We start from the raw sequence: 10910 nt of genomic DNA, 5'->3' as shown, positions 1-10910 counted from the left end.
TCTCTCCAAGTCACGCCTCACATACTGTCTCACTGTACTATGAATACAAGTTATGGCTAGAATCTAATAAGATTGAACTTTCTAACACATTCAAAGGCTTTGTTAGTAACAGGTTTGGTCGTATTGCTGAACTTGGAAAGATTTTTATCAGCCACCATGACTACATTAAAGACTTTTTTGAGGCTGTCGTAGATGTTAACAGCAACAAGCTTGTTCTAGCCGTGGCCACATTTATACAAAACGAATGGTTCACTGCATGTGCCAGAATATATGTGAAAGTTGGAGAGCTTATTATATTTCCCTTAATGGAGTTTCTAGGCATTGACAAAAAGGGTCAAAAGAATGTAGAGAGAAGTTGGTCATCTGCAAAGACCTTCTTTGATCAGAAACTCTTTCTCTTAAAAGATATACAGTGTACAATTGAAGAAACAAGCCCAAATGGTATAGAGAAGTTAGAAGCTGCATGTTTAGGAGAAGTGATTGAATCTGTGGAGAGACAAATCAATATGGTTCCTTATTTTAGAAACGAGGAGAACAGCAATGTTGATACCATCAAGTTGGGAAGTGCACCACTGACAAATTTAGGATGCGAGTCAGAATTTTCCAAATTTGACCACAGGGTGAAAGTCGCAGGAGGAAGCACGTCAGTACAAACTCATTCAAAGAAGAACATTGTTGTGACAAATGGACTTCTAATAGACTCCTCATTCAAAGATTTGCCTGAACATGGAAAAAGACAAGAGTGTTATTGGGCCAGATGTTCTAAACAGACTTCTGAAGTTCGAAAACTTGAAAAAGACTTTGTAGAAACAATAAAGGCAACCAAAAAAATTCCCTCATTAAGAAAGAAAAATTGAAGTTAGAAAAAACTAGGAAAACTTTGAATACTCTTGAGCAGTGCAAAAAACATGGTGGACCAATCACCCCTGGCTGCATTGAACTTCTTGAGCAATTGAATAACACCCAACTGATCTTGGAGATTGGATATTTGCGGCTCACTACTAGTCCACATATTCGCCAGATGAGGCGTGTAAAACAAAATGGAAAGTACATAATGCAAAAATTCACAAAAAATGAACTGTGTACATCCATAAGAAATGCAATTGCACCAGTAAATGAAGTAAATGAAGATGTTGAGTCATTGCTGAATTCTGTTCTCTAAAAAATAATCTGATGAACGTTTAATGCATTAGTTGGTTGTAAATGTTAAATCCCCAAGAAACAGTTTCAATTAAATAAAACTAAAGCTTGTTTTCCTTCTGTTCAATTGTTATTTTTTTGTTAGAGTGAATTTATATTGGATGTATGTTTTAATTACATAAGTTATGTGTCTCAAACTTTCTGACTTCATGCAGTTCTTGGAGAATTCAAGTTTTTAAAAAAAAAATATAGTCATTTTTTTTCTTTCAGCCAGTGGAATGGCTCTAAACCAATATTGTAGCGTGCAATTTATAAAAATAATGTGATATTTGGTTTTCTTGACCCCAAAAACATATAGTTTGCCACAAAAATCAAGTTACTAACCCTAATACTTTTTCTGTTATAGACCTTTTTCTACTTTCGGCCTTGAAAATGGCGGCCATTTTGAAAAAATGCTCTGAACCAACCTAAAAAAATTTTTTTTTCAAAAAAACTCACCAGATTCATAATCTACACTAAATTTGGCCATAGAAAACACAGGAAAATTTTGAAAAACTGAGAAAAAGTGCATATTTGCCCAACCCTAATAATAATAATAATAAATATGATTATTATTATTATTATTATTATTATTATTATTATTATTATTATTATTATATTATTATTATATTATTATTATTATTATGATAAAATACTATTATTTAGACCTGTAAATGAGCTCTATAAAAATTGACTGAAACTCTTCGTAATTCGTCGTAGCGGAAAAATTCAAAGAATCGGAATGAATAGTAAAAAGCTTAAGCAAAACAATGGAAGAAAACTAATTTGGGCGGTAATCAATTAGGCTACTTACCATTATAACTAGGTACCCAATAAGTGAAGAAACTAGAAACGGTCAACCAGTTTGTTTACAGTGTGAGGCAATTGAGATGTACTGCAGCAATCCCTAACTTTCGATTTGAAGGTGTCTAAATAACGCACTTCCGGTTTCGCATTTTACTTTTTTCATACTTTTACTTCCCTCCAGGTAAATGTGGTCAATATTGGCTTAGACAGACGAAACAGTGAAATTTATCGCTCAGGGCTCAGTTAAAATTGGCTACCATTGGGATTACGAGAGATTTAGAAAGTGAAAAAATAATTTCACGAAGGCTGTGTGAAAATACACTGGGATGTGTTCAGATACGGCAATTCTAAAAAGTGTCGCTTAGCCTTGACAATATATCTATCGTCAATTTAAACGGCCCATGAGCTATGCCTAGCGCTGTGGAACATTCCTAATTCCTTACGGTCATTCGACTACGATTTACGAATTCTTTCTTTCTTCATTTCTTTCTTTCCTTTTTAAAAATATTAAAAATTTGACGAATTGACTGATTTCAGTTAATTGAATGAGCATTTACAGGTCTATATTATTGTCATTATTATTATCATGTATTATTGTTATTATTATTATTATTATTATTATTATTATTATTATTATTATTATTATTATTATTATTACTATTATTATTATTATTATTATTATTATTATTATTATTATTATTATTATTATTATTATTATTATTATTATTATTATTACTGTAAGCGAGTCGGTTATGAGGATTGTAGGTAAGGATGAGTTTGGGACAGTCAGTGGTTTTGTCTTTGTCATTTCTAGTGGTGGGATTAAGGGCTCGGGCTCTGGATGTTGACTTTGTTGAGTGCTTTGTAAAGAATGTCATCGGGGTAGTTTCCGGGCTCTGACAAAATCAACGAGTTCCTTCGTCCTTTCTTTAAATGAGGAAGCATGGGTGCACACGCGTCTAAGTCGGAAGAGTTGTAAAAAATGGACATCCACAATTAACTCCTGCATATCCTTTTTGTGAATCTCGAACAAATAGGCCTGGTCCCGATTTGTTTGACATTTCCAAGTGTAGAGATAAGATGTTTGTCTTTTAGACAGATTCACTTGAAATATTTTCGCTGTTGTAAAGTTTTAAAACAGCATTTTTCTACCTTTATTTCAATGCTCATTTTTTTATCGTTAAAATGGTATAGAAATAAAGCTGAAACCTTCCTCTTTAAGATGATACCAAACTTATCCCTGTACGTTTTTTGATGGCTGAGGCATAAATGGTTGAATGACCCGGTTTTAAAATAATCATCGTCTCTACGCATGACACAAAAGAAAAAAGGGGGGTTTTTTGCCACAAAATTGAGGTCTATTGTGGTAGCTACTGTACGAGTGTGAGAGTGAGAACTGAGAAATACGTTGGTGGATTACTTAGCCTATATCAAACAAATAGGCAAATGAGCATGGGTCAATGTTGGCAATGGTCACTTCGCCTGAAAGTGTTGAATGCCATACACAAAAAACCTGAAACAATCCATAGTAGTAGTAGTAGTAGAAGTAGTAGTTGTAGTAGTAAAGTGGTGGTCAGTGATACAGTAAATGATGATTGGTAATGGTGGTAAATGCGGGTGAACTATCAACTCTCTCACCATAAAAAGTATCAATTAACTGGCAAGACAGTCCTAGAAATTCTCAATCACCGGCATTTCCGTCGTACGCCAACAAACTTTAACCCATGCAAATGAGGCAATGGCTCTAATAAAGTCCCGGGTTTGAGAGTTTTTGCTATGGTAAGGGCCATTTGAATCGATCAATATTTGAGGCAGGAGTTTTAAACATTTTTAATGTGTTTCTTTTAGAGTGCGACAAAATGGCGCTCATAGCCCTTCTCCACCCAATTCAAATCGATATTATGTGGCTTTTCTTCAGAACGGATACTAGAGTTTTTATTCAAGTCTGATCTTCGAGCAAACGCTTTTCTACAAGTAAGACATTGGTACGGCTTTTCTCCAAAATGGATTTTTGAGTGTGCACGCAAGTTTGAACAGTTAGCAAATGCTTTTCCACAAGTAATACATGGATTCTTGAGTGTGTATGCAAGCTTGAACTTTGAGTAATTACTTTTCCACAAGTATTACACATCAGAATGGATACTTGAGTGTTTATGCAAGTCTGAACTTTGAGCAAATGCTTTTCCAGAAGTAGGACATTGATATGGCTTTTCTCCAGAATGAATTCTTGAGTGTGTGTGCAAGTTTGAACTTTGAGCAAATGCTTTTCCACAAGTCATACATTTATATGGCTTTTCTCCAGAATGGATTCTTGAGTGTCTCTGCAAGTCTGATTTTCGAGCAAATGCTTTTCCACAATCAAGACATCGATATGGCTTTTCTCCAGAATGGATTATTGAGTGTTTACGCAAGTATGAACTTTGAGCAAATGCTTTTCCACAAGCAATACGTTTATATGTCTTTTCTCCTGAATGGATTCTTGAGTGTCTCTGCAAGTCTGATTTTCGAGCAAATGCTTTTCCACAATCAAGACATCGATATGGCTTTTCTCCAGAATGGATTATTGAGTGTTTATGCAAGTATGAACTTTGAGCAAATGCTTTTCCACAAGTAAGACATTGATAAGGCTTTTCTCCAGAATGGATTCTTGAGTGTAATTGCAAGTGTGAACTATAAGCAAATGCTTTTCCACAATAAAGACATTGATATGGCTTTTCTCCAGAATGGATTCTTGAGTGTAATTGCAAGTGTGAACTACGAGCAAATGCTTTTCCACAAGTAATACATTGATATGGCTTTTCTCCAGAATGGATTATTGAGTGTATATGCAATTGTGAACTACGAGCAAATGCTTTTCCACAAGTAATACATTGATATGGCTTTTCTCCAGAATGGATTATTGAGTGTCTATTCAAGTACGACCTTTGAGCAAATGCTTTTCCACAAGTAAGACATTGATATGGCTTTTCTCCAGAATGAGTTTTTGAGTGTTTTTGCAAGTTTGAACTTCGAGCAAATGCTTTTCCACAAGTAAGACATTGATATGGCTTTCCTCCAGAATGGATTCTTGAGTGTCTATGCAAGTGCGAACTACAAGCAAATGCTTTTCCACAAGTAAGACATTGATATGGCTTTTCTCCAGAATGGATTATTGAGTGTCTATGCAAGTGCGAACTACAAGCAAATGCTTTTCCACAAGTAAGACATTGATATGGCTTTTCTCCAGAATGGATTCTTGAGTGTATACGCAACATTGAACTTCGAGCAAATGCTTTTCCACAAGTAAGACATGATATGGCTTTTCTCCAGAATGGATTCTTGAGTGTGATTGCAAGTGCGAACTACGAGAAAATGCTTTACCACAATCAAGACATTGAAATGGCTTTTCTCCAGAATGGATTCTTGAGTGAATTTGCAAGTGTGCACGATTAATAAATGCTTTTCCACAATCAAGACATTGAAATGGCTTTTCTCCAGAATGGATTCTTGAGTGTGATTGCAAGCTCGAACTACGAGCAAACGCTTTTCCACAATCAAGACATTGAAATGGCTTTTCTCCAGAATGGATTCTTGAGTGTGATTGCAAGCTTGAACTTTGAGCAAATGCTTTTCCACAAGTAAGACATTGATAGGGCTTTTCTCCGGTATGATTTAATACATGCCTCCTCAAAGAAGAATTATTTTTAAGCTTGATTCCACAAATGGGACATTCATTTTCTGAAAAGCACATCTTTTGGTAATTTTCTATGCCTGACTGAAAATGAAACCCATTAGACGATTTTCCTTCTTTATGAGCTTGAATAGGACTTTTGATCTCACTAGTGAGATTCCCATGATGAACTTCTGTTCCAGTTTTAATATTTGAAGATGAAGGAATATCTATACGATAGAATTTCTCTCTTCCATCCACACCACTCCCAAGATCAAAAGTATTCTGGGATATGGAAGGTTTTTCAAGACATGAATCAAACTTATCCTCTATGTGATTCTCAGACGTTTCAGGCAATTCGACACAATTGTCAGCCGTTTCATCAATATCAATTTTAACATGGAAGTCTTTCTCATGGAGTCTCTCTTCTGAAGGATTATCACAGTCTTCAATATCTACATCCTTGGGCTCTGCAAATAAATAATTTTTAAAAGAACCAATAAAATCTATTAAAGTAAAGAAAAGCATCAATGTAGGTACACCAAAAGAAACAATTTATAAATATTCAAAATCTGTTTTTCTTACTATATTCATTAAGTATTCTGATAGTAATGGAAAACATATTTTAAATTTTGAAAATCCCTACATGAATAGGAAAATGAGAGCAAATTCATTTTTCTTGAACTATGATCCATCTTTGACATCGTGTAACTAAACATCAAAAAGATTTATCCTACTTGTGAAACAAATAATAAAGCACAATGGCCAGATAAATACAAGATAAGATTTGAAACAGACACAAACTTTTGAAATTCTCCAAAAACACTCACGACGGTAAATGATTTGGCCTCCAGCATGATGAAATAGCATATTCCATTTACTAAATGAGCATAATGATCATACAAAATGACATGTAATTCGCGTAGAGAAAATCCAGGAACGTGATCCAATTTTTTTCAGACATTTTTCTTCAAATGGACTTTGCAAAATAAAGAAGTAAACATCAGGAAACACAAAATGTTGCCCAATGGCAGCAAAATAACTTTAATTACGAGCAAAATGCATAAAAGATAATATCTTGAGAAATAATACAGATAGAAGAGAAATATCTCATTTTATAGAAAACTGGATCTGCTGAATTAAAAAATCATTTTAACTTTTTGTTAGAGAGTCATCATTTCCCTCTCAGAATTCAACATGAAATCATAAATGATAAGGACAATGTTGGAACCAGCAGCATAAGATAAAAATAAACCCCTTTTAACTCACTCAACCCAAACACCGACTATATCGTATTTTACCCGGGTTTACTTTTACCCCATGCTTTATTATTACCTTTTTTTCTGAGACAAATTATAGGCGTAGATAGTATCGAAGCTAATATTTTAGTTTTTACATGTTAAGGGTAGTTGGAATAAAACTATCTATGTCCCATGCTCATTTTTAATACTTTTTTTTTCTTCCAATTTTAAAAAGTCAAAAAACTCTGGGAAATTGAGTGAGTTAAGAAACCCAATCATCCAAGACATCATTGCTTACTTCTTGCCGCTTTATGGACCTGTCTAGGAATTCTATTGTTTGATTTTGCCTTGCGTCTGACCCTCTCCGAATCCTTAACCAAGAGGGTGCAGTAAAATGTGTCAATCCTTTTATGGAGGATGATTTTACATTGAAATCGTCTTTTTGTATGTTATTATGAGTATCGATAAAATCTATTGGAATTAGAGTGCTTCCCTCTCATATAGGAACATGCGCTTGTGCCCTGCAGGTGTCTCTTTTACGGCCTCCCCCCCTATCTACCCAGATCAGAAATAAAATCATATGAATAAATTGATAAAACCAACACTTCTTTAATAAAAATCAAGGCTGGAAAGTAATTTTAAAAAATACAGCTTAATGAAAACCGAAAAAATTAGGGCTTTATTTAGACTGTTCCATCATTAAAAACATACCCACTACCGATCAGAGTTCTGATTGAAAAAAACTTTATATATCATTTTTTATTCGGGTTTTTTAAACTGTCTAAAACATAAATTATGATGGTATTTTAATAAAATACTAATGTGGTTTTTGGTGAACCTTATTCTGTTTTGTCAATAATTTTCTTTTACAAATTACGAGGTGTAAAAATTCTGCAGAAAACAAGGATTTGGCTGGCTTTTAAAACCCTTCCATACCTCGGCCATCAAACAACCTTCATTATAATATGTTTTTTTCTTATAGACAGACTCAGTTTAAATTTTATATAAAATCATATATCAGGCTTTTTCCTCTACTGTAGAGTTTTAAAACAGTATTTTTCTACCTTTGATGCCCATTTTTTAAATTGTTAAAGGGGTATGGGAAAATAAAGCTGAAACCTTCCTCTTTAAAAATGACCAACTTTTTTAAAAAATAATTTGAGCTTTTATAATATAGCGGTCATACCACTAGACCACAAAGCCCACACCTCTGTACGCTTTTTGACGGCCAAGGTAGTAATGGTTGAATGACCCGGTTTTAAAATAGTAAGTTTCTTAAACCCACATGACACAAAAAAATATAGGGCTTTTCTTCAACAAAATGACGTTAATGTGGTACAATCCACTCTGGATAATCGCAACTTATGGTATTATAACGTTGACTATACACCCTTGCCAGACATTCTTACCAGGTTTGATACCAAGAAGAGCAGCAAGCTGTTCCTCCGTTTCCAGAGTGTCATTCATCAACTTCTCAAATCATTGACTCACAGTCGTTCTGTAGCCAGGCTTGCATAGCCAGCTGAAATAAATACATGTAGAAATCAAAGTGGTGATCATTACCAAGCCTGCCAACTTCAATACAATAAAAGGCATAAAATTGCTAGTCAAAAGAGTAAGATTTTGAGAAAAATGTGTAAATCTGCAAATAGAACATATAATCATCACACTCCATGTCCATGAGTAAATTTGAAAATAACTAATACCAAACCTGTAAATGATTGATGATGAAAAAATGAACTCCCCCCCCCCCCCCCCCCCCCCCCCCCCCCCCCCCCATCATTAGACATTCCATATAGGCGTTATACTGATTATCATGCTGGTAAAATTTACATTTATAGCAGAAGGGAATGCATGCAAATATTATTCAAACAAAATGAACAAATCAAATCCCCCCCCCCCTCCACCCCCCCACCCCTTTCCGCACCCTACCCCTTCCTCCAATAAAAAAGGAGAAAGATTGATCAGATCACCTGCTCTTTCCCTGATCATCATCATTTTTCTCCTCCAACTAGAACCATTTTCACACATTTTTCGATCTTCAAATCTTAAGACTCTTTCAAGTTCTAGTCTAATCTAACAACACAATTTCAAGTGGCCCCGGCATTACCCAAAGCAAAATCCAAAGTCTGAATTCGCAACTAAAAAAATATTAAACAGATCCCGAATTTTCCCAGGAAAAAAAAGCAGAAAGTTTATGAAATTCAATGTTTAAATTCACAAAAAATTTTTAAAAAAATGTGAGAAGCAGGGGAATTTTTGTTTAAGGTTTTCGGGGCCCTTGCAACACATTTTATATCAGGCCATAAAAAAGGGGAAAAAGGGATAGTAAAAAAATTCTAAAATTTCAATTAAAGCACCCAAGAAAAAGTAAGACAAAGGGGAAAGGAACAAAAAGGGGTCAGATGGGAAATTTCCCAAAAGGCCCCCACCCAAAGTACTTTGTTTGAAAACACCCCAAGTCTCATCCAAACACAAGCACAAAAAACCAACAAAGAGGAACAACTCAAATGCTTAATTATACATTCAAAATAAAAAAAAATAATACATAAAAGAGGGGATATTTACAAGGGAAAAACTATCACTCCCAAAACAATAACTATGCATTTGACTGTTTCCCTCCCAGCCGGACTCCGCCAGGGCCGGAAAATACCAAGTAATCTCATTCCAAGACAAAGGCTGAAGCATGTTGGAAAAAAATTAAGGGGGATGAAAACACATATGTACCTCCCTGCCCGGGGAGGGCAGGAAAACCCCCCCCACAGAGCAGTGAATTAGATATCAAAACCAAAAAAAAATGACAAGAAGTTTTAACCAGAAGAAATATTTTTATATATATTACTAGAAAAATTTTCTTGCGACTTCGGTAAACGGTATACAGGTTTTCAATTCGTACCCCAAAGGATGGAAATAAATTTTAATTCCATACTTCAAATACCGCCAAGGAGGGCGGATTTAGGACTGGGGAAAGAGGGTGTACAGTTTTAGGGTTGAGATAATCACAACAAATAGAGGGATCGGACTCGGGGCCTATTTATTGTATATTTTGGATGAACCCTGTTACCAACATGGGAAATTTCCTTCGAACTTCACAAGGGTAAAAATTTTTTGAAATTGATTATTTTTTCGGGGTTTAAGAGTATGTTTGATTTAAAAAGGAAACAGATGAAGATTCCAAGAGCACACCATCAAAGTCTTTAGTTTGAATCACCTAAAAGTCTTATCCAGACACAAGGAATACACTTGCTTTTTGCTTTTAATGGTTTTACAGCGCTTGCAACACATTAAGGTCAGATCAGCGCCAGTAAAAAGGAAGAAAATGGGTTAGTATAAAGTTCTAGAATTACAATTAGAGCACCCTAGAAAAGGTAGGAGAAAGGGGAATTAGTTCAAATAGGACACAGATGTAGATTTTCAAGAGCACACAATCAAAGTAATTAGTTTGAGATCACCTAAAAGTCTCATTCAGACACAACACATGTCCCCACTAAAAGGAATACACTCAAATGTTCACAAAGTATATATAAATATGTAAATAAAATATAATACAGTGTATAACAGAGAGATCATTTACAAGGAAAAAAATATCATCTCCCAAAAAATAACTATACATTTCCCAACAGGGTAAGCGGCCAGTGCCAGGACAAAACCAAGTAATTTTCATCCCAAGACAAAGACAGAAAGCATGTTGGAAAACAGATATATAGGGGGAGAGAAGACACAGTAAGGCCCTCCCTGCCCACTATGGAAGGTCAGGAACCCCACCCTGGTAATAATAATAATAATAATAATAATTAATTAATAATAATAATAATAATAATAATAATAATATAATAATAAATAATAATAATAATAATAATAATAATAAATTAATAATAATAATAATATAATAATAATGATATAATAATAATAATAATAATAAAAATAATAATAATAATAATAATAATAATAATAATAATAATAATAATAATAATAATAATAATAATAATAATAATATTAAGCACAAGCAAACATACACACATATACATACATAC

The 10910-nt window shown here is 34.2% G+C and overlaps 1 pseudogene across 1 annotated transcript in view; it reads right to left on the bottom strand.

Moving 5' to 3' along the window:
* Positions 1-3981: 3981 nt before the first annotated feature.
* Positions 3982-10910, bottom strand: part of LOC144978736 (uncharacterized) — an 18378-nt pseudogene continuing 11449 nt past the window's right edge. The window contains exons 3-4 of the transcript XR_013646581.1: positions 8286-8398; positions 3982-6105 (exon numbers count right to left, since the gene is read on the bottom strand). The product of XR_013646581.1 is annotated as an uncharacterized LOC144978736 (transcript). The remainder of the gene's footprint in view (positions 6106-8285; positions 8399-10910) is intronic.

Source organism: Berghia stephanieae, chromosome 8 (assembly GCF_034508935.2).
Source record: "Berghia stephanieae isolate SIO BIC M18660-M18661 chromosome 8, UCSD_Bste_1.3, whole genome shotgun sequence".
In the NCBI taxonomy this organism is placed as follows: Eukaryota; Metazoa; Mollusca; class Gastropoda; order Nudibranchia; family Aeolidiidae; genus Berghia; species Berghia stephanieae.
Note: the sequence above shows the minus strand (reverse complement) of the source record. Positions and strands in the feature narration are given on the sequence as shown.